Here is a 23,632-nt window from a genome sequence, read left to right as displayed (position 1 = left end):
AAAAGCATAGAGAAGGTAGAAGAGGATCTCAAATAGAAATTAAAAGTAGGAATCTAAAATCTGGCAGCACCTATCACATACAAAATGCAACTTAATATATTTCATTTGGGCCTGATTAGTACTAGTAGCACACCACTAATGAGGTCTGGATTATAGACTCATAGAACGTTTGAACAGACCTAGAAAGAATCTATAAACTGATCTAGGTCAAAATTCCTACCTCTTCACTTTCAAGAAGAGGAAAATGATTCTCGTAGAGTTAAATGACTCGGCTAAAGCCAAATAACTACTTACAGAGCAGAAATTAAACCCAAGGCCTCCTAACTTCTGTGCCATTGCAATTTTTCCTAAGAATAATAAGTATAGCTTATGTAATCCTTTATTAACAGTGAAAGCAGCCCCACATACATGTCCTTTGACAGTGGATCAAGATCATCATCTTCATATTAAATAGCAAGCTTTATTACTCACACACTGATTAAGGGAAGGACTAAAGCACATGGTTTTCCACTTCCTCACTAGGTAACACCCAATAATTTTTCAATGTTTTATTTCATTGCCAAAACAAGAAAAGTGGTAAAATAGTATTTAGTTCATATAAGTTTCCAGCAAATATGTATGAAAATGGTTTAAATGTATATTCAAATGCTTTAAACAGTAGTTTCTGTGTTGATAATATGTTTGCTCTAGAGAAGAATATCGTGGTTGATAAGGCCATTTTGTGAGCCAGGACAACTGAGTTCAGACACCACAGTTTCATCATATGTTAATGAAAATAGGTTAATGAAAGTACTGACCTCACAGGGATATTTGATGAAATGTGTTAATATGGCTATGTTGATATTGTTATCAACCACCATTATTATTTTTTTTCAAAGATTTGTAGTAATAAACTGTTTTAAAAAGAATGGCTATATTGTGTTCACTATAATCTGTTCTCTATGAAGGATACATTCTCTTAATAAAATATTTACTGGCAAATTGCATCTGAGGCATTTTTTGAGTTGAATTTAGAACCATAAGCAATAAGATTTCAACATTAAAAATGTATGGTATATAAATGACTTTATACTAAGCTACAACTAAAAATAATTGCTGATCAAGGTGTTAAAACTTAAAAATGTAAAGTAAAAAGTTTTCTCCTATATGTCCCCTATTGCTTACTGACTTCATATTCTCCCTCAGTTTACTTGTATGAAAAAAAAAGTATATTGGACAAGATAATCTCTGAGAAATCTCCAGTCCTAAAGCTTTAATCGCATTTCTTGATTTTATGTCTCATTTTCAAAGGAAGCTTTTGCACTCTCAGAAATAGGTAACAAAGCAAATGTTTGCTAAAAAGTAAGCATTTCAGGTTTAAGTAATAGATAAATTTAAGTAATAGATAGATTTAAGTATTTCAGGTTTAAGTAATAGATAGATTATCTTCTGGATTTTTCTAAATATTAGGTTTCCAAAAAGAACACAGCGGTAATTTAGTATATACAATAGCTTTGTTGAAAGTGAATGATAGGGTACCTGTATAAAAATTCAGTGAAATTAGAATCCTGAAAATTATTTTAGACAGATACATTTAGACACTAAATATGGGGTTAAATCACAGGAAACGTTTCATAAGAAACCACGTTTACTTTAAGACCAATATTTTCTGGAGCTTTTCATTTATGTTATAGAAGCTATTTCTCACCTCGTTAGTTGGAATTCTCCAGAGAAACAGAACCAGTAGGATGCATATACAGAGAGAGACTTATTTATTAGAAAGGAATTGGCTTACATGGTTGTGGAAGCTGAAAAGTTCCAAGATCTGTAATCAGTAACCTGGAGTTCCGGAAGAGTCAATGCTGTAGTTCCAGTCTGACTCCAAAGGCCTAAGAACCAGTAGAGTTGATAATGTGAGTTTTAGTTCAGGGACCAGCAGGCTTGAGAGCCGGGAAAAGCTGATGTTTAGTTTGAGTCTGAAGGCAGAAAAAAAAGGCACATGTCCCAGTTCAAAGGTAGTCAGGCAGGAGGACTTCCCCCCTTACTCATGAAAAGGTCAGCATTTTTGTTCTAGTAAGGCCTTCAACTGATTGGATGAGCCCCACCCACATTGTTGGGTCGGGAGAGGCGGCAAACTACTTTACTCAGTCTACAAAAATGTTCATTTCATCCAGAAACAACCTCACAGAAACATCCGGATTAATATTCAACCAAATGCTTCGGTGTGCTATGGCCCAGTCAAGTTGAGACATAAAATAAACTATCACACTCACCTTCCTAAAAGTGACTGGGTGTTAGACTGGTTCACCCTTTCCCTCCCTCCACCTTGCAACCCACGGTTAATCACAAACGAGGGTGTTGAAGGTGAACAACAGCCCCGCTTCCTGACTTCAGGGGATGACAATCTGTCTTGTCATTTGTGGTCCAAGTTCACAGGGGATCAGAACGAACTTAGTCTTCACCTGAAAGCACATCTTGTGCAGCTCCTTCTCCTTCTCCACCTTGCTTCCCTCACTCCCTTACTTGTTTCTCCTGAGAACACTATCTTAATAAATCAATAGCATAAAATTTCCTATTGGAGGTCGGCTTCTAGGGAACCAGATGTAAATAATAGCTTTGCAGCCTTTGGAAAAACTGTGGGAGAAGCCCATGGAGGTAAAAAGTACTTATACTTTTTTCAACCTCTCCTCAACAAATCTTCAGTTATCTATTTTTATAATTTAAACCTTAATTTTATAGGAGTATATGAATTTTACATATATATAGAGTAATGCACATCAAAGTATACAGCAATTCTTATATAAATTAATATCCAATATTTTTCTTATAGTTTGTAGTTATATTTAGCCTCTATACTTTGTCTATATGGTTTTTAAAAGTGGAAGGTCTTTATACAACATTTAAAATGTAAGGACATGTAAATAAGCATCCAATGGAGAATCAAGGAGTGAGACTGGATCTATAAGGGAAAGAAATATAATATTCCTGATATTCTTTAAAATTGCCACTCAAAGTAGAATCTTCCAAGACTAAAGTCAACAGATCTTCTTTCCCATCTCCTGTCTTCTGCTGTATCATTGTTAACTCATGTGGCCTCTCATCTAGGATGAGATCTGGTTATGAATCAGAATAGTACGCTCATAGACATGCCCATGCTCATGGACATGCCTCTTGTATCTGTTATCTGCTTTGTTTCCTTTTTTCTTTTTGCTAAAGTAACTTTTTTCAAACCATGTCCTCAGTTGGTTAATATTTCATAACTAAGACCCTTCAGTGGGTTGACCATTATGTATGGACTTTGATTGCCTTTCTTCTGTATTTTTGCAATAAGCTAATTATCACTGCATGCAGCTTGGGCTTATTGGCTATACAATCATTAGAATAATATATTATAGTTAAATACTCAATGTAATTATAGATGCACATAGATAGAAGATAGTATTTACAAAATGTGAATTATAGATCACTGAAAGAAATACATACTGTCTAATTCTGAATGTAGAGAAATGTAAACCAAACAACTTAACCATATCTATGTATCCCATGCTAGGTCTAAGGGTGTCTTGCACTACCTTATAATGAACTGGATAAAAAGTAGGTTAGCGTTCCCTTTTTTCTTTTCCTATTTTCATTTTATTTAATAAAAATTGCATGAACACTTAACTTATCCATTTACCCCCTTATAGATGAAACAATCTAAAATAGTGGAAGAACCATGAATTACAGAAACCAGTAATTACAACCATTAATTCAGAAGAGTTAGCTAAATATAAGATAAAATCCTTGGCCACTATAACTCTGAGTGTGATCCACGAACGGTAATTTTTCAAGATGCCCTATAGGGGAGAAACTTTTTTCATGTTCAAACAGATGAGGGAAATACTGTTTATTATAACTACAATTTTAGAAGTCACGCTTCGCATTGGTATGTTAAATATTATAAGCTCTTCTCATTTAACCCTAAGCAAAGCTAATCTAAATGAGAAACAAACAATAACAACAAAATTCTGCTTAATGTTATATAACAAACCATTACAAACAATGGACCTTGGATATTATTTGTAATTAACACTTATTTACAAGAGCTTGAGTTCTGTGTATCATATTTGGGTAATAAAAGTTAATGTATTAGATAAGAAAACAAAATTATTGAGGAGTTAGAGCATGGTTACTCATTTTTAAACAAAAGGATAAACAAATAATCGGTAGTAGAATCTCCTTAATTTAAAGAACTAACTTAATAAACAGAGCCTATTCTCAGATAGTTTTAATGCTAGAAAAAGGCAATTCATGAAGTCATAAAGATTCTGTTTTCATTCACTACGTATTTATCAATAAGTATTGAGTATTTCATATAGTGTACTATTTTCATAAACTATTTTCATGAAACAAGGTAATGAATGCTATTTATAGCTCCTGGATAATTATTTAAAATCATGAAAAATTTTCAATTAACAGTAAATTCTGATGCTTAAAAATACCTGCTTTATGAAAAAAAAGGTGGTAGAAGATCAAGATGAAATCACATTTTTAAAATTAATTATGTAATCGTGGAAAATTTACTTAACCTTGGACAATTTGTTAAAAGATATCAATCACACTTTCTTTATTCATCTCTAGAATTATTGTCAGGATCAAATAAAATATAAGAAAACATACTGAAAAGCATCACAAAACATGGTATAGTTGAAGAGATTTAAATTGTAGCTTTTACTAGGAAGTATCTTAAATTCTGTTAATACTAGTATTCACATAGAAAACAAAATTTACTTATTCAAAATTTATTTATTGACTGGAGTGCCAAGTATGTGCCAGTACCTGTTCTAAAAGCTTTCCATATATAATTAAGCAAAAAAGACAAATCTGTAGAATTCTTATGTTGCTGTATACCACAATATAATGCCTTTGCTTTTTCTGGCTGGTCATAAATTTTATCATGCTTTTTGCCAACTCCAAAATAAGAGAAAGTTTGCCAGAGGGATCTTAGTTGGTGAATATATTAGTTTTTTGTAACTAATTGCTGTAAAATTATTCTTATATTAGAGTCGTGGGAACCAGAGCAACTTCATCTGGAATAGAGGCTGGGTAAAATGAGGCTGAGACCTGCTGGGTTGCATTCCCAGAAGGATGAGCATTCCTAGTGACAAGATATTTAAGATATTTCCAGTTAAGGGAATAGATGAATAATGTCTGCTAAACAGACCCAGAACTTAACAAAGCCAGGAAGTGTCCTGATATCCCACATCTAAAGGACAAAAACATTCTTTTTTTTTTTTTTTTTTTTTTTTTTTGGAGTTGGAGTCTCGCTCTGTCGCCCAGGTTGGAGTGCAGTGGCGCGATCTCTGCTCACTGCAAGCTCCCCGTCCCGGGTTCACCCCATTCTCCTGACTCAGCCTCCTGAGTAGCAGGGACTACAGGCGCACGCCACCAGGCCCGGCTAATATTTTTGTATTTTTAGTAGAGACGGGGTTTCACCGCGTTAGCCAGGACGGTCTCGATCTCCTGACCTCGTGATCTGCCCACCTCGGCCTCCCAAAGTGCTGGGATTACAGGCGTGAGCCACCGCGCCCAGCCGACAAAAACATTCTTAGTTTAATAATGAGTTTCTTGCCAAAGTCAACAGTTACACAAAGCTTAATAATCTTTTGTCAGGAGTCGTTGTACTGGAGCCCATTTCCCCCATGATTTTTTGCCTTTATTTTATTTTAATTTTATTTTTATTTTCGTTCAGTTGTTGTAGGGGAATAAGGTGGTGTTTCATTGCATGGAAAAGTTCTTCAGTGGCGATTTCTGAAATTTTGGTGCACCCATCACCTGAGCAGCGTGCTCTGTACCCAATGTATAGTCTTTTGTTTTTCACCACCTGCCAATCTTCTCTCCAAGTCCCCAAAGTTCATTATGTAACTCTTATGCCTTTGCATCCTCATAGCTTAGCTCCCACTTTTAAGTGAGAACATAAAATGTTTGGTTTTCCATTCCTGAGTTACTTCACTTAGAATAATGGTCTCTAACATCCCGGTTGCTGCAAATGCCATTATTTTGTTCCTTTTTATGGCTGAGCAGTATTCCATGGCAGATATATATATATATGTAAAATCACATTTTCTTTATCTACTTGCTTGTTGATGGGCATTGAGGCTTGTTACATATTTTTGCAATTGCAAATTGTCCTGCTATAAATTTGTGTACAAGTGTCTTTTTCATATAATAACTTCTTTTCCTCTGAGTAGATACCCAGTACTGGGATTGCTGGATCAAATGGTAGTTCTACTTTTAAATGGTTGTATTAATTTATATTCTCACCAGCAGTGTATAAATGTTCCTTTTTTTTTTTTAACCACATAATGCCAACATCTATTTTTTTTGACCTTTTACTACCAATGGCCATTCTTGCAGGAGAAAGGTGGTATCCTTTTGTAGTTTTAATTTAGATCTCCCTGACGATTAGTGATGTTGAGCATTTTTTCATGTGTTTATTGGCTGTTTGTATATATTCTTTTGAGAACTGTCTAATCATGTCCTTTGTTCACTTTTGGATGGGATTATTTGTTTTTTTCTTGCTGATTTCTTTGAGTTTCTTGTAATTTCTGGATATTAGTCCTTTGCCGAATGCATAGTTTGCAAATATGTTCTCCCACTTTGTAGGCAGCCTGCTTAGTCTGCTGATTATTTCTTTGGCTTTAATTAGGTCCCATCTACTCACTTTTTTATATGCTGTATTTGCTTTTGGATTCTTGGTCATGAATTATTTGCCTAAACCAATGTCTAGAAGGTTTTGATCCATCTTGTGTTGATTTTTGTATAAGGTAAGAGATGAGGACCCAGCTTACTTCTTCTCCAGGTGGCTTGCCAATTATAACAGCACAATTTGCTGAGTAGGGTGTCCTTTCCCCACCGCAAGTTTTTGTTTGCTTTTCGAAGACCAGTTGACTGCAAATATTTGGCTTTATTTCTGGGTTCTCTATTCTGTTCAATTGGTCTATGTGTCTATTTTTATACCAGAGCCATGCTATTTTGGTGACTATGGCCTTGTAGTATAGTTTGAAGTAGTGTAATGTGATGCCTCCAGATTTGTTCTTTTTATTTAATCTTGCTTTGGCTATGTAGTCTCTTTTACGGTTCCACATCACTTTTAGGATTGTGTTTTCTAGTTCTGTGAAGAATTGACATGGCAGTGGGACAGGGATGTGCTGGATAGAAAAATGTGGGGTCTCTGGCGATGGTTCCACTCTCAGGCTTGTGCCCATGGAACTAAGTGAGAGCAGGCACTCCTGTTTTTGCACCCAAATGTTGCATTTTCCAAGACCACTCTGGCATGCCATGCCCCCCATTCTGTGCCCATAGAAACCTGAGACCCTAGTGGGCAGAGACACAAGCAGCTGGACACCAAAAGGAGCAGAAGAGCACACTGACAGACACCAGTAGACACTGGCAGGCCATTGAGGGGGAATGACGTGGAATTTGGTCGGGGACAGTAAGAGGAGAGTCTGGCCACTGGGCAGCTTGATTCAGAGGAAAACCACCTTCCCACTCCATCCCCCTTCTGGCTCCCAGTCCACCTTGCTGAGAGCTACCTCCACCACTCAATAGAACCTTGGACCCATCCTCCAAGCCCATGTGTGATCTGATTTTTCTGTGACACTAGGTCAGGAACCCAGGATACAGAAAGTCCTCTGTCCTTGACATAAGGTAGAGGGTCTAATTGAGCTGATTAACACAAGCCACAAGATGACAAACCTGACAAAGCACAGTGTAATACACACTCACTGGGGCTTTGAGAGCTCTAACACTCACCCTATACGTTGCTGTGGGGTCAGAGCCCCAAAATGCACCCCACAACCTGCCCCTGTCTGCATGCTTCCCCTAGGGGTTTGAGCAGCGGGGCACCAAAGAAGCGAGCCACACCCCTATCATACACCCTAGGAGGGGGATAAGGGAACTCCTCCCATTTCAGAATGATGGTGGTATTTTCATGGGAAATGCATTGAATGTATAGATTGTTTTTGGCAGTATGATCATTTTCACAATATTGATTCTACCCATCCATGAGCATGGGATGTGTTTCCATTTGATTGTGTCATTGATGATTTCTTTCAGCAGTGTTTTGTAGTTTTCCTTTTAGAGATCATCCATCTTTCATCTTTCATTGGTTAGTTATATCCCTAAGTATTTTATTTTATTTTTTTTCACAGCTGTTGTAAAAGGAATTGAGTTCTTCGTTTGAGTCTCAGCTTGCTCACCCTTGGTGTATAGCAGCACTACTGATTTGTGTACATTGATTTTCAATCCTGAAATTTTACTGAATTCCTTTTTCCTCTCCATGAGCTTTCTGGACGAGTCTTTAGGGTTTTCTAGTTATGCAATCATATCATTGGCAAACTGCGACAATTTGACTTCCTCTTTATCAATTTGGTTGCCTTTTATTTCTTTCCCTTGCCTAATTGCTCTAGCTAGGAATTCCAGTACTATAATGAATAGAGGTGGTGAAAGTGGCCATCCTTGTCTTGTTCTAGTTCTTGGTTCTTTCAACTTTTCCCAATTCAGTATAATGTTGGCTGTAGGTTTGTCATAGACAGCTTTTGTTATCTTGAGATATGTTCCTTCTATGTCACTTTTGCTGAGTATTTTAATCATAAAGTGATGCTGAATTTTGTCAAATGCTTTTTCTGCATCTATTGAGATGATCATATTATTTTTGTTTTGAATTCTGTGTATGTGATGTATCACATCCATTGACTTGTGTATGTTAAACTATCCCTGAATCCCTGGTATAAAACCAACTTGATCATGTGGATTATCTTTTTAATATGCTGTTGAATTCAATTAAGTAGTATTTTGCTGAGGATTTTTGCATCTATGTTCACCAGGGATATTGATCTGTAGTTTCTTTTTGTTTGTTTGTTTGTTTGTTTGTTATATCTTTTCCTGGTTTAGGTATTAGGGTGATACTGGCTTCATAGAATGCTTTAGGGAAGATTCCCTTTTTCTCTCTCTTTCGAAGTAGTTTCAGTAAGATTGGCACCAATTCGTCTTTGAATGCCTGATAGAATTCAGCTGTGAATCCATCTGGTCCTGAACTTTGTTTGCCTTTTTAAATTACTGTTTCAATTATACTACTTGTTATTGGTCGGTTAAGAGTTTCTATTTCTTCCTGATTTAATCTAGGAGGGTTATATATTTCCAGGAAATTATCCATATCCTCTAGATTTTTTGAGTTTGTGTGCAAAAACGTGTTCATAGTAACCTTGAAAGATCTTTTGTAGTTTTTTTTTTTTTTTTTTGTATTTCTGTGAGGTACTGTTCTATTTGTCATGTCAGTTGTTGCCTGAATACCTTGGGTTTTTTTTCATTGTGTTGTTTTATAGGCCCTGTGAGATTTATACATTAAACAATTTCTATTTTGGTGTATTTTAAGATTTTGTTTCAAGATTAGAACTCTTTATCATTTCTTTAGTGCGGCCTTGGTAGTAACATTTGTTTGTCTGAAAAAATACTTTATCTTTTCTTCATTTTTTTGAAGCTCAGTTTTGCTAGATACAAAATTATTGGTTGACAATTATTTTGTTTCAGGAGGCTAAAGACAGGACCCAATACTTTCTGGCTTGTAGACTTTCTGTTGAGAAATCTGTTGATAATCTAATATGTTTTCCTTTATAGGTTACCTGGTGCTTTTGTCTCACAGCTCTTAAGATTTTTTTCCCTTTTCTTGACTTTAGGTAACCTGATGACTATTTGCCTGGGTGATGATCTTTTTGGGATGAGTTTCCCAAATGTTCTTTGAGCTTCTTGTATTTGGATGTCTAGATCTCTAGCAAGGCCAGGGAACTTTTCCTCAATTATTCCCTCAAATATGTTTTCCAAAATTTTAGGTTTCTCTTCTTCCTCAGGAAAACCAATTATTCTTAGGTTTGGCTATTTAACATAATTCCAGATTCCTTAGAGGCTTTGTTCATTTTCTTTTTTTTTTTTTTTGTTTTGTCTCTCTGTAATTATGTTAATTTGAAAGCCTTGTCTTCAAGCTCTGTCTTCTACTTGTTCGATGCTATTTTTGAAGGTTTCCAGTCATTTTTTATGTCTCTTAAGTGTGTCTTTCATCTCCAAAGTTGTGATTATTTTTCTTTCTAATATTTATTTCTCTGAAGAATTTCTCATCCATATTCTGTATTTTTTTTATTGTTTTAAAGTTGGTTTTCACCTTTATCTGGTATCTCTTTGAGTAACTTAATATCAATCTTCTGAATTATTTATCTGGCAATTCAAAGCTTTATTTTTGTTTTGGATTCTTTGCTGTGGTCTTTCTGGAGTGTTATAGAAACTTGTTTTGGCATATTACCAGAATTACCTTTTGATTCCTTCTCATTTGGGTAGACTATTTCAGTGGAAAGGTCTGGAACTTAAGGGCTGCTGTTCAGATTCTTTTGTCCCACAGGTGGTCTCTTGTTGTGGTGCACGCCTCCTTCCACTAGAGATGGGGCTTCCTGTTAGCCACACTGCAGTGATTGTTATTACTCTTCTGGGTATAGTCACACAATATGGCCACCAGCCTCTGGCCTGGTGCTGGGGAATGTCTGCAAAGTGGCTTGTGATGTTATCTGTCTTCAGGTTTCCCAGCTATGGATACCAGCACTTGCTCTGGTGGAGGTGGGAGGGGAGTAAAGTAGACTCTGTGAGAGTCCTTGGTTGTAGATATGTTTAGTGTGCTGGCTTTCTCGAATGCTTGTTATGCTAGCAGTGAAATTGTCACATGGACAGACTCAGGACCACTGGTTAGCTAGGATGTTGCAGGTAGCAGAATTAGCTGTTGTTTCCTCCTTCCTGGGAACAGGGTTATTCTGTATGAGTTTCTGTAATGTCCTGAGTTGGTTGGCCTCCAGCCATGAAGTGGTGCTTTCAAGAGAGCACAAGAGATTTTTGCCTGTCTCATGGAATTTGCAGTGACCTGCCACTTCTTTCAAAGTATCTGTGAATTCTTTTGGTTTTCAACAAGCATTGTACCAAAGTGGGTGCATTCCTTCTCTGTCTAGAAGTAGCCATTATTTTATTTCTTTACTGTGCTAACAAACTTGTTTTCACTTTACTTTGTGGACCCTCTCCAAATTATTTCTTGCATGAGATCAAGAACTCTCTCTTGGGGTCTGGATCAGGACACATTTCCGCTAACAGTTATATAATTAGTAGAAAGCACTCATTCAAATGATAGCCTTAGTCCTATAAGTTGTTTGATGTTGAAAAGTTACATTTTAATGTAAGTTTATACAATGGAAATAAACACATTCATTCAACTAACACTTACTGAGTTTCTACTATGTTCTCAGCACCATTCTCTCTCTCTCTCTCTCTCTCTACATCTTATATATATATAAATCTTATGAATATAATCTTGTATAATGTCATATATGTCATATATATCATATATGTCATAAATGTCATATATATGACATACATGTCATGTATGTCATATATATGTCATTTGAAGGAAATAAAAATATTTCATGCCAAAATATGGCTCCTTGATATAATGAGTACTTTAAATTAAAATCTCTTCTAGATTAACAAGCCCTGGAATAGGCTTTTTCCCTATCTACATAAAGATAAGAACTGACCTACAAAGGAGAACAATTATTCTTGTTCCTCTCCTTGTTATCTCATTATCCATTACAGGAAAGAAAACCAGAAACATAACTATATTTGAACAGAATCCTTTTCCAGAAACACTGTCTCTAAGATTTCCTTAATTCCATAGAAAACTATTTACAATTTTATTTCTGTTCCCTAGTAACATTTATTGTGCCTTAGTAGAATTCCTCTTTTCTCTCCTGCTCTTCTAACCCGTTTTACCAGGATCCAAGCCTTCATTCTTTCTGTAACCTCAAGATTGTAAATAAGCCTCTGCACCTCATTGGGAAGTTGGTCTTCACTTCATTCTGAAGTCTCCCATGTATATGCCTTTAATAAATTTGTATGCCTTTTCTTTTATTAATTAATTTGCCTCATGTCAGTAATTTTCAGTGAATCTTAGAGGGCCAAGAGCTTTGTCCTCCATACACCGGAAAAACGGACAGTGTTCCTTCCCTAGTGAGGTATATATTTCAATTCAGAGCATATGCAAATCTTATTTTCCTGGTAGAGATTTAGAGAAAGAATTAAGAAGATGACTATAAGAAGACTACTTAGTACATTGCCTGGCATGAAGTTGATGTCCATTAAATGGTAACTAAAAAGAAATATTTATATAAATTAAATATGTTTTATTATCAAGAGAAAAAATTACTTCTAATATTGATATACTCTTAAGATGAATAATCTTACCAATCATGAATTTAAGATAGTATCTATTCAAATTTTATTGAGGTTATTAGTGCAAAGCAGGAGATATTAGATGAGTTCATCAAAAAACAAATTGTAACACTTCAAAGTTATACAACAATGAAATATTTCACCAAGGGAGAACTTTGTAAATGGCAACCTTTTTCTCATTATGGAGTTGGCAGGTAATGATGATTGGACATGGTGAGATTACTAATCAGCAATAAAGCAGGTAGTGTAACATCAAATCCACTACCATCCCAATTCTGCAGAGCAAATTACTAAGAGGATGTGTTCCTGGTGGAAATTGGATGTGTATTGTCTAGGAGATTGAAAAAAGACCACTGTGAAATTGTAGGCTGCTTATCATCAGCTCTCTGAAGGCAGGAGTAAAGCCCTGCTTTCTAATATTTGCAAATTCCTGTGATGCTATTATTTGGTATGGTTCAATTATTGCATGCTTTGTTTATTCAACATTGCCAGGGAAGAAAGCAACATTATTACTGAAACATAAATACAACTAAGAATATATTTCACACTTCCATAAAGAGAATTTATAATAAATGTCCATTTGTTCATGCCACAGAAAGAACAATCTTAACTTTCTGTCATATTTTCATCAGATAAGGGTATCTTAGGTTTTGAAAACTGTGTTCTCAGAAAATAAATAAAATAAAGAACATTCAGAGTAAGATTTTTAAAATTTTTTTTAATTTTTCATTTCAATGGATTTTGGGGGAACAGGCAGTGTTTGGTTACATGAATAAGTTCTTTAGTGGTGATATCTGAAATTTTGCAGCACCCATCACCCAAGCAGCATATACTGTACCCAACTGTAGCCTTTTATCTCTTGCCACCCCTTACCTTTTCCCCCCAGTATCCATCAGTTTTGTTTGTTCTTGTTTCTCCAGTTTTGTGAGACGTGACCTTAGATTGTCTATTTTTGCTCTTTCAGACTTTTTAATATAGGCATTTAATCCTGTGAACTTTCCTATTAGCACTGTTTTGCTGTATCCCAGTTTCGATAGGTTGTGTCACTGTTGTCGTTCAGCTCAAAAAAAAAATTTAACTTCCATCTTGATTTCATTGTTGACCCAACCATCATCCAGGAGCAGGTTATTTAATTTCCATGTATTTGCATGTTTTAAGGGTTCCTTTCAGAGTTGATTTCCAATTTTTTTCCACTGTGGTCTGAGGGAATACTTGATATAATTTTGATTTTTTTGAATTTACTGGGACTTGTTTTGTGGCCTATCATATGGTCTATCTTGGAGAGTGTTCCATGTGCTGATGAGTAGAATGTGTATGCTGCAGTTGTTGGGTAGAATGTTCTGTAAATATCTGTTAAGTCCATTTGTTGTGGAGTACAATGTAGGTACTGTAGGTCCATTGTTTCTTTGTTGACCTTCTGTCTTGATGACCTGACAAGTGCTGTCAGTGGAGTATTAAAGTCCCCCACTTTATTGTTTTGCTGTTTATCTCATTTCGTCAGTCTAGTAGTAATCGTTCTGTAAATTTGGAAGCTCCAGTGTTTGGTGGATATATATTTAGATTTGCAATGTTTTCCTGTTGGCCTAGTCCTTTTATCATCATATAATGTCCCCTTTTGTCATTTTTAACTGCTGTTGCTTAAAAGTTTGTTTTATCTGACAGAAAAAATAGCTATTCCTGCTCACTTTTGGTGTCCATCTTCATGGAATATCTTTTTTCACCCATTTACCTTAAGTTTATATGAGTCCTTATGTGTTGAGTCTCCTCAAGACAGCAGAAACTTGGTTGGTGAATTTGTATCTATTCTGCCATTCTGTATCTTTTAAGTGAAGCATTTAGGCTATTTACATTCAATGTTAGTACTGAGATGTAAGGTACTATTCTATTCGTGTGCTATTTGTGGCCTGAATACCTTTTTTTTTTCTTAATGTTATTATTGTTATACAGGTCCTGTGAGATTTATGCTTTAAGGAGGTTCTATTTTAGTGTATTTTGAGGAGGATTTGTTTCAAGGTTTAGAGCTCTTTTAGCAGTTCTTGTAGTGCTGGCTTGGTAGTGGCAAATTCTCTCACTATTTGTTTATCTGGGAAAGACTGAATCTTTCCTTTATTTATGAAGCTTAGTTACACTGGATACAAAATTTTTGGCTGATAATTGTTTTGTTTAAGGAGGCTAAAAATAGGTCCCCAATCCATTCTGGCTTGTAGGGTTTCTGCTGAGAAATCTGCTCTTAATCTGATAGGTTTTACTTCATGGGTTATCTCATGCTTTTGCTTCACATCTCTTAAGGTTCTTTCCTTCATCTTGACTTTAGACAACCTCACGACTATGTGCCCAGGTGATTTTTTTTTTGTGATGAATTTGCCAGGTCTTCTTTGAGCTTCTTTCATTGGATGTCTAGATCTCTGGCAAGGCTGGAGATGTTTTCCTCAATTATTCCCTGAAATATGTTTTCCAAATTTTTAGATTTCTCTTCTTCCTTGGGAACACCCATTATTCTTAGGTTTGGACGTCTAACATTGTCCCAAACTTTTTGGAGGCTTTGTTCATTTTTTGAAAAAATTCTTTTGTTTTTGACTTTAATGGTTTGAGTTAATTCAAATGCCTTGTCTTCAAGCTCTTAAGTTTTTTTTTTCTGCTGTTCAACTTGCTTGCTTAGACTTTCCAGTGCATTTTTCATTTCTCTAAGTGTGTCCTTGATTTCCAGAGGTTGTATTGTTTTTTATTTATGCTATCTATCTCACTGAAGAATTTTCTTTTTATATCCTGTATCATGCTTTTTATTTAAGTTGGACTTAACCTTTCTCTTGTGCCTCCTTGATTAGCTTAATAATCGACCTTATTAATTATTTTTTGGCAATTCAGAGATTTCATCTTAGTTTGGATCCATTCTTGGTGAGCTGGTATAATTTTCAGGGGGTATTAAAGAACCTTGTTTTCAGGGGGTATTAAAGAATCAGAATTGTTTTTCTGGTTCCTTCTTATTTGGGTAGACTATGTCGGTGGGAAGCTCTGGGATTCAAGGTCTGCTGTTCAGATTCTTTTGTCCCTTGGGGTGCTCCCTTAATGTGGTGTTCTGCTCCTTCCCCTAGGAATGGGGCTTCCTGAGAGCTAAACTGTAGTGATTGTTTCCACTCTTCTGGGTCTAACCACCCAGTGGAGCTACTGGGCTCCAGGCTGGTACTGAGGAGTGTTTTCAAGGAGTTTTGTGATGTGATCTATCTTCAGGTCTTGCAGCCATAGATACCAGCACCTGCTCTGTTGGAGGTAGCAGGGGAGTGAAGTGGACTTTGTGAGGGACTTTGGTCGTGTTTTTATTTAGGGTGCTGCTTTTGTCTTTGTTGGCCTCTAGCCAGGAGGTGGCACTTTTGAGAGTGCATCAGCTGCAGCCCTATAAGGAAATGCGAACTTGCCCTAGGCACACCTGGTTAAGTAGTCAGGTTTCTTAGGCAGTGGGCAGGGCCATAGAGTTCCCAAGAGATTATGATTATGATTTTTGTCTTCAGCTACCAGGATGGGTAGAGACAGATCACCAAGTGGGGGCAGAGATATGGGTGTCTGAGCTCAGCCTCTCCTTGGGCGGGGCTTACTGCAGCTGCTGTAGGGGATGGGAGTGTGGTTCCCAGTCCAATGGATTTATATTCCCGGGGTGATTATGGCTGCCTCTGCTGAGTCATACAGGTCACCAGGCAAGTGGGGGAAAGCCAGCAGTCACAGGCTTCACCCTGCTCCCATGCAGCCTGCAGTCCTAAAGGGTGTTCTCAGTCCCACTGTGCTTCCCCAACACCACCAAGTCTATTTCCAGGTAGCCAGTGACCAGAGCTGAGAACTTGCCCCAGTCCACAAGCCTCCCTGCTGAGAAAGCAAGCAGACTCACAAGTTTTCTTCAGCATCTCAGGGAGCCTGCTGTGGTAATCAAGATCCTTCTGTGGATTCTCTCAGCTTTCCTGGTATGGTCCTGCAGTAGTTCTTGGAGCAAAAGTTCACGATGTGAGTCTCCACACACTGGTCTGTCTGTCTCAGTGGAAGTTGCAAATTAGTCCTGCCTCCTATCTGCCATCATGATTTTCTCTACTTCCAGAGTAACATAAATTTGCCCTGCAATTTATTTTAATCATGATAAAAAATATACGGTTAGGAAATATCCTTCATTATTTAGTGTAAACATAATGCAAAACTTTTAAAAATATGAGGTAACTTGAAATGTTGTTTGTCTTTACCTAACGGTTGAAAGTATCAAAAATAAAGCACTGTCGACAGCCAGGTACAGTGGCTCACGCCCATAATCCTATTACTTTGGGAGGCTGAGGTGGGTGGATCACGAGGTAGGAGTTCAAGACCAGCCTGACCAATATGGTGAAACCCCGTCTCTACTAAAAATACAAAAATTAGCCGGGCGTGGTGGCGCACGCCTGTAGTCCCAGTTACTCAGGAGGCTGAGGCAGGAGAATTGCTTGAACCTGAGAGGCGGAGGTTGCAGTGAGCCGAGATTGAGCCACTGCATTCCAGCCTGGGTGACAGAGTGAGACTCCATCTCAAAAAAAAAAAAAAAAAAAAAAAAAAGAGAAAGAAAGAAAGCACTGTCTGTATTATACATTTATATTCTTGATTTTGGAGTATGTTTAAGCCATAAATTCTGATACCACTTACTTAGAGTTGGGCCAAACTTCACAGGTTAAGGACATAGATTTCCAAAAGAATGCCCTCACTACAGAGCTGGCTACTAATTTAAGGCTTCTACTACTCCTCAGGTTCAATAATTCACAAAACAAAGGAAAGTGCTATTCTTATGATTAGAGCATTATTATAGCAAAAAGATACAAATCAGAACCAGTCAAAAGAAGAGATTCGTAGGGCAAGGTATGGAAGGATCTTAAATAAGAGGGATCTTTTGCCTTTTCCCCATGGAGTCAGGAGGAATCACCCTTCTGTCATATCTACATGTGACCATATGTAGATTATTGCCAATCAGGGAAGCTCATCTGAGATTTGTGCCCACAGTTTTTATTGGGGTTTTGTTAGGTAGACATGATTGATTCAATCATTTGCTATGAGATTGAACTCAGTCTTCAGCCCCTCTCCTCTACCCAGAGGTTATGCTATTATCACATAGTTCAAAGCTCCTAAACCTCTAATCATATTGTTGGTCTTTCTGGTATGTACAACCTCTATTCTGAGTCATCTCATTAACACAAACTTTCTAGGGGCGCCCATGAATTACCTCCTTAAGACAAATGTATCATCATCAAGGCTCACCAAGAATGATAAAGACATTCCGTTCCCTAAAGATTTACATCCTTTCCAAGGATTTAGAAGCTACTTCTTGGGAATTGGAGGCAAAGGCCAGCCAAATTCTTAATTACATAGCAGTTTATTTTGAAATTTTTATCCCATCAGTATAATCTAAAATATATAAATTGTTATTTCATATTATCTTCACTATTGAGTATTGAGAAATTCAGAAATGTCCACTTGTACAAAGGTTATTTCTAGTGGAAAAGCCCTGGCTAGAAAGTCCACAGCACCGTGTTTATGCTTCAGGTAGCAGAAAACAAAGAGCACAATGTTCAAGCCAGAGGCCACGGGTTTGAGCTCTAGTTCTGTTGTATACTAATGGTGATTTTGGACTAATTGCAGCCTCTGGGTCTTAATTGGCTATTGTGAAATAGATACAATAATAATTCCTATTCTGGCTGAATAACAAGTCGGTTGTAGTTTACAAAGAATAGCTAATGAATATAAAAATAAGACTATAAAACTATTTTTATTGTTTTGAGATAGGGTCTTGCTCTGTCACCCATGGTGGGTGTGATCATAGTGCAGTGGTGTGATCATAGCTCACTGCAGCATATAAAACTCTTATAGATGTTATTTTTAAGTCCTAGCTCTAACACTCTTTACCTGTGTAACCTGATGTAACCAGTAAGGAACAAAGGGATATGTAGATGTCCTATGACCACAATGTGTTGATGAGCTCACTTAAATTAACTTAATCCTTTAAAGAAACCTGACAGGAAGGTGTGATTATCTACATTTTGAAAGTTAAAATTAAATTGAGAAAGATTAAGTACTTTTCTGACTTCACATAAGGAGTGACTATGAGACCTATTTAGGCTATACTATTTTATGTGACTTATCTAAATGATGGACTGCAACTATATAATTCCTATGATAACTTCCAGCTGTAAAACACCATGACATTTTCTTTTGAGAGATTACAGATTGTGTGGTCAAAAAAGACTAGTGGCCATCTGACCTCAGCAGGAAAGAAGGCCAAGGTACTGGGAGGGGTTGTGACATCTTTGAAAGCAAATAGTGCAATTGTTTCTCAAAGGCAGATGATAGGTACTAGGTAAGAAGGTTATTTTAGCAGTTGATGTAAGATATGTTATAGTGACAAAGCACATTAAAATATCAATGGCTTAACATAATAAAAGTTGATTTCTCCTATTGATGCTACATGGAGAACTATAAGGGTTTCACTCAGACACCCAAGTGCTAAGATTGCACGGAAGCTTAAGTTTTCATTGGCAGGGAAGATAATACATCATGAAACAGCTTGTAAAGTTTCTGTTTGGCTATTTTTTTTTGTAGCTTTAAGGGGGCAACAAAGGACAATTCTATTATATGTCTAAAGGAAGGAAAGCTGGACATATTTAGAAAACACCTATAACGAATACTGTTTCACCTACTTTCCATTTGTATAATATTTTGCAAGTTGCAAATCACTGTATTCTACATTATTTCACTAATGATGACAATAATGTTGGTACTCAGAAACCAGCACACCAAAATGTGAAGCCTCTTTATCTTCCCAAGATTTGGACCCACCAGGGAATATAATAGTTTTCTTCCCTCTCTGTAAGACCAAAGATATATCCACACCAGAACAGACCTTTTTTTGAAGTAATGACTATCTCCAAGCATCATTTAAACTCCAAAGAGAACTATTTACAAGTTAATTTATGTTCCCAGATCCATCATTTTCTCTAGTAATCATTTATTGCCCTTCAACGGAGTTCCTCTTCTCCCCGTCCCATACATAACCTGTTTTTCTGTAACCTCATTCTGTCTGTAATCTCAAGATGGCATATAAGCTTCTGTATTGCATTGGGAAGTTGGGTCTTCATTCTGAATGCTCCCTTGTATACACATTAAATAAATATGTATGCCTTTTCTATTATTAATTAATTTGCCTCATGTCAGTGATTTTCAGTGAACCTTTATTTAGGGAGCCAAAAGACTTGGCCCCCAACAATAAAAAGCTGCATTAGTAATAGCTCAGAAATAAGCATACATGCAATATATAATTTTGGTAGGCTTTGAGTGCCTCAACTAAAATAAATTATATAAAAGTTTTGGTATTAGACTTTTGTAACCAAAGTAATATGCTGAGGTAAAAAACCATCATATTTATGTAAGAAATCCAAAGTTTGGGGGTTTCAAACCATTTAGTTCAGGAACCAGAATAGATATAAAAATAGTGAAGCAACACAAGCAGTTTTCTATTCTCTGCCATATACATACACACTTTATATATCCTATGTGAAAAATAAGTAGAAGAACCATATAAATTACTGCCCAAACTAGGACACTTTGGGAGTAAACAGAGATATTATTAATACTTACAATAAGACAAGTATAAAGCAGAACTATTACACAAAACCAGGCATGTATTATCATCCTAAAAGAGTTCAGAAAGAAATTATCTTTAATGATTTAAAAATTAATTTATTTTTTTCTTTCTATGCTGTAAATATACAACCATAACAGTTCAAGTTGAAAAAGCATTTATTTATCTATTTGTTTATTTAACAAACATGTGTGTGTACTTTATGCCAAGCACTGATATCCACTGCGGAGAGAAGTATTAATTTGCTTTAGATGAGAATTACAGAATGAAGTTACAAGTTTATAAACACAATTCTTAGTTAAGAAACATTCAGCTGATACGTTTTGTGATGCTGAAACATAGCAGATGATGATTTCTTAACTAATTTTTATAGAAATCTCAAAAACATTTCCCAAATCTTAACTTATTTGCTTTAGTTTAAAAGTCTAAGCTATTTTCAGTATAAATTTGAAACTAAGTATATATGCATTGATATGTTTAAAATTAAAATAAATATAAGCAAATTACATTTTGCTTTATGATCCATGTCTCACTAAATACTGTTTGATTGCCTTAACCTATTGAATTTAAAAACAAGAACCATGCAACAGAGGCAATTTCTTTAAAAAGCTTGATAATAGTACAGACATTTCATACACAAACCTAAAATGTAACAACATGAAGATTTTTAAGGTAGAATTTTCTAGCTCTACCATTTGTGGGGATCCTCTTTGACTCCCAAAGTTGGCATAACATTTATTTTAAATTGAAAATATTTGAACTAGAGAAGATGCAGCAGAAATCTTATTGGAACTTCCCTTATCTGCTAAAGTATAAACTCCCCAAAACATAGCTGTTATTAACCCTCCCCAAAGGCAGTTTCCTGCAAATTAGCTGCCAAGAAGATAATCCATTTCTGTTACCATTAAACAACACTATGGAATCTCTCATACTCTCTCGTTGGAGCCCTAAAATCTTTCCTTTCATTAAGTTTATATATAGAAACATTTACTTCCAGCTATTCTATGACTTTTTCCATTATTGAGAGCTCCTTCATAAGCATATAAATCAACATCGTCTTTTCTCCTGTCAATATGTATATTGTCATTTAATTTCCAGGCCACCAACCACTGGACCCAAGTGAGAAGAGAAAAATATTGTTTTTTTGCAACACATTCTTAGGTCTGTGATATAGTTTTATATTTTTCTTTGAAAAAGTAACCTTTTCTCCTTAAATGATTTCTAGACAGTTTAATAAGCTGTACTATGGTCCAAATGTGTCTCTCCAAGCCTTACCATAGGTTTTATATGTTGACATGTGGAGACACAGTAATAAGGTTCATCTACAAACAAGGATAAAAGCCCTCATCAGACACTCAATCTGCCGACACCTTAGACTTCCCAGGCTTCAAAACTAGGAGAAATAAATGTTTATTGTTTACAAGCTAACCAGTCTATGGTATTTTGTTATAGCTGCCCAAAAAAATGAAGACAAGGTAGTATTGCTTGAGGTAGTGAGTTTTTAAAATATTCACGTTACTCGATTTTAAAATTAGGAATATCAAATTTTTATTAAAAAATAGTTGTGAGATTAAAAAGATTATATAATTTAAAAATGACATGGCAATTTGGAATGTACAGAGAGAGTTTAATGTAAATGTTTTGATGAATGAATTATTTTAATCACTAATTAATTGTAGTTGTGAAGAAATTAAAAAAGTTATTCTACAAATATAGCAAAGATAAATTTAATTAGAATTACCACAGTTATTCCAGAAAAAATAAATAAATACAGAACACAAAATATTCTACAAAATAATCTAAAATAGCAGTAATAGCTTGACTACTTATCCAGAACTTTATGCAACTGAGAAACTGGAAAGTACAAGGCCTAGCCATTGAACACAAAACCACTAGTTGGTGATAATCCCACAAATAGAGCTTGCGGCTAGCTCCTAGCTAAATGTGAAATAGCAAATGAGAAAATTCACCTCAGTAGAGTAAGCAGACCCAAAAGTCCCCTTTTATGTGAAAATTATTTTTTAATGTTGTCATAAAAGATATTCTAAAAGTATTTTCTAATACTTACTCAGGTGGTTTGGATAGCCAATAATAAGCAATTAGGAGGGAGTATTTTTTTCTAGCAATGAAACATCCATAAAGTGTGCCAAAAAAGAGATATATGTCATGTCAGTCCAAAGCATTTGTAGTACACAACTGCACAAAATGTCAGGCTGAGTAGAGGTTAATGAAGCAAGGAAGAAAACAATAGGAAAGAAGGGAGGAGGAAAAGAGATATTTTTTAGTAACTTCTTGCAAAGAGAAAACAAAAGGAAGCTACAGATTTAGAGACTATGATCTTTAGAAAAAGCTACCAAAAGGATCTGATAAGAAAGATAATAGTATATCTGTCAAGGACAACAAATCTTGCCTTTCAAAGTTCTAATGACACAGGAGAGAATGAATCTGAGTGAAGGCTCGATCTCTCTTTACAAATGCAGGACAAGGTAAACCACAGGGGAAATAACCAATGAAGATGAATAGAAATAGAAGAAAGTCACGTTTCCTTTATCATTCAGTTTCCTTCAGGTTGCATCATACTATCAAATATTTTCATCCTTTATCCACACCTTTCCCTTTCACATGCCCTTGAGTAAAATGAGCATTTTATTTTCCCTGGCATCACTCCTTCTTCCTCATTCTTCTCATCTCTTTCTCCTTTCCTTTCAACTGTTATTTCATACAGAGATCCAATACCAGTCACCACTGTGTTTTAATGCAGTAAACCTTCAATTCTACACATATAAATTCTGGAAAAAAATTGAAAATGTAAGTTAAAGTGTAATACATTTACAGAGATTTCATTCTTCATATATAGCATTAACACAACCACAAAAAGAAGCAGAAATAAATCATTCCAATTTTATCTTCATAAGGAAAGATTATGACTACTTTTCTCAACAGTAGTAAAACACTCAGTTGATACAAATGGGTGTGAGTATTGGTTACATTACTTATGGTGGTCTGTCTTGTATAACGTTTAAGGGGAATATGTAATACTTTCCTAGATTTTAAATTAAGACTTGTGAAAAATAATAGTGAATATAATTAGATTATCAAACACCAGCACATAACTAGAAAATTGTCTATTTATATACAGAAAAATGTGTAACATGTAAAATGCATGTATCATATCTGAAATTTTTATGATTTTTAAAAGTACAGATTTTATAAGAGCAATAATAATAACAAAAACAATGCCAAGAAAAACAGCCAGAAATTCTGCCAAGTGCTTTATGATAGAACACGAGCAGAAAGAATTAAGCTCAAATTCTCATCATGGTCACTATTACCTTAAGGAATAAGTTTTGTTGGCCAGGTGTGGTAACTCACATCTGTAATCCCAGCACTTTCGGAGGTCGAGGCTGGCAGATTGACTGAGCCTGGGAGTTTGAGACCAGCCTGGGCAACATGGTGAAACCCATCTCTTAAAAAAAATACAAAATGACAGGTGCGGTGGCTCATGCCTGTAATCCCAGCACTTTGGGAAGTGGAGGGCAGATCACCTGAGGTAAGGAGTTCAAGACCAGCCTGGCCAACATGGTGAAACCCTGTCTCTACTAAAAAATACAAAAATTAGCTGGGTGTGGTGGTGCATACCTGTAATTAAAGCTACTCTGGAGGCTGAGGTGGGAGGATCACTTGACCCTAGGAGGTAGAGGTTGCAGTGAGCCGAGATGGTGC

The 23,632-nt window shown here is 36.0% G+C and overlaps 1 long non-coding RNA gene across 5 annotated transcripts in view; it reads right to left on the bottom strand.

The window, feature by feature from the left end:
• Positions 1-23,632, bottom strand: part of LOC104005839 (uncharacterized) — a 294,233-nt gene that overhangs the window by 43,981 nt on the left and 226,620 nt on the right. For 3 of the 5 annotated variants that reach the window (XR_010155857.1, XR_010155855.1, XR_010155856.1), the window contains one exon: positions 1,775-1,955. The exons of 1 other annotated variant lie outside the window; for it this stretch is intronic. This is a non-coding gene — a long non-coding RNA (uncharacterized LOC104005839). The remainder of the gene's footprint in view (positions 1-1,774; positions 1,956-23,632) is intronic. One more of the 5 variants, XR_010155859.1, reaches the window with a different exon arrangement.

This window comes from Pan troglodytes, chromosome 2 (genome assembly GCF_028858775.2).
Source record: "Pan troglodytes isolate AG18354 chromosome 2, NHGRI_mPanTro3-v2.0_pri, whole genome shotgun sequence".
Classification (NCBI taxonomy): Eukaryota; Metazoa; Chordata; class Mammalia; order Primates; family Hominidae; genus Pan; species Pan troglodytes.
Note: the sequence above shows the minus strand (reverse complement) of the source record. Positions and strands in the feature narration are given on the sequence as shown.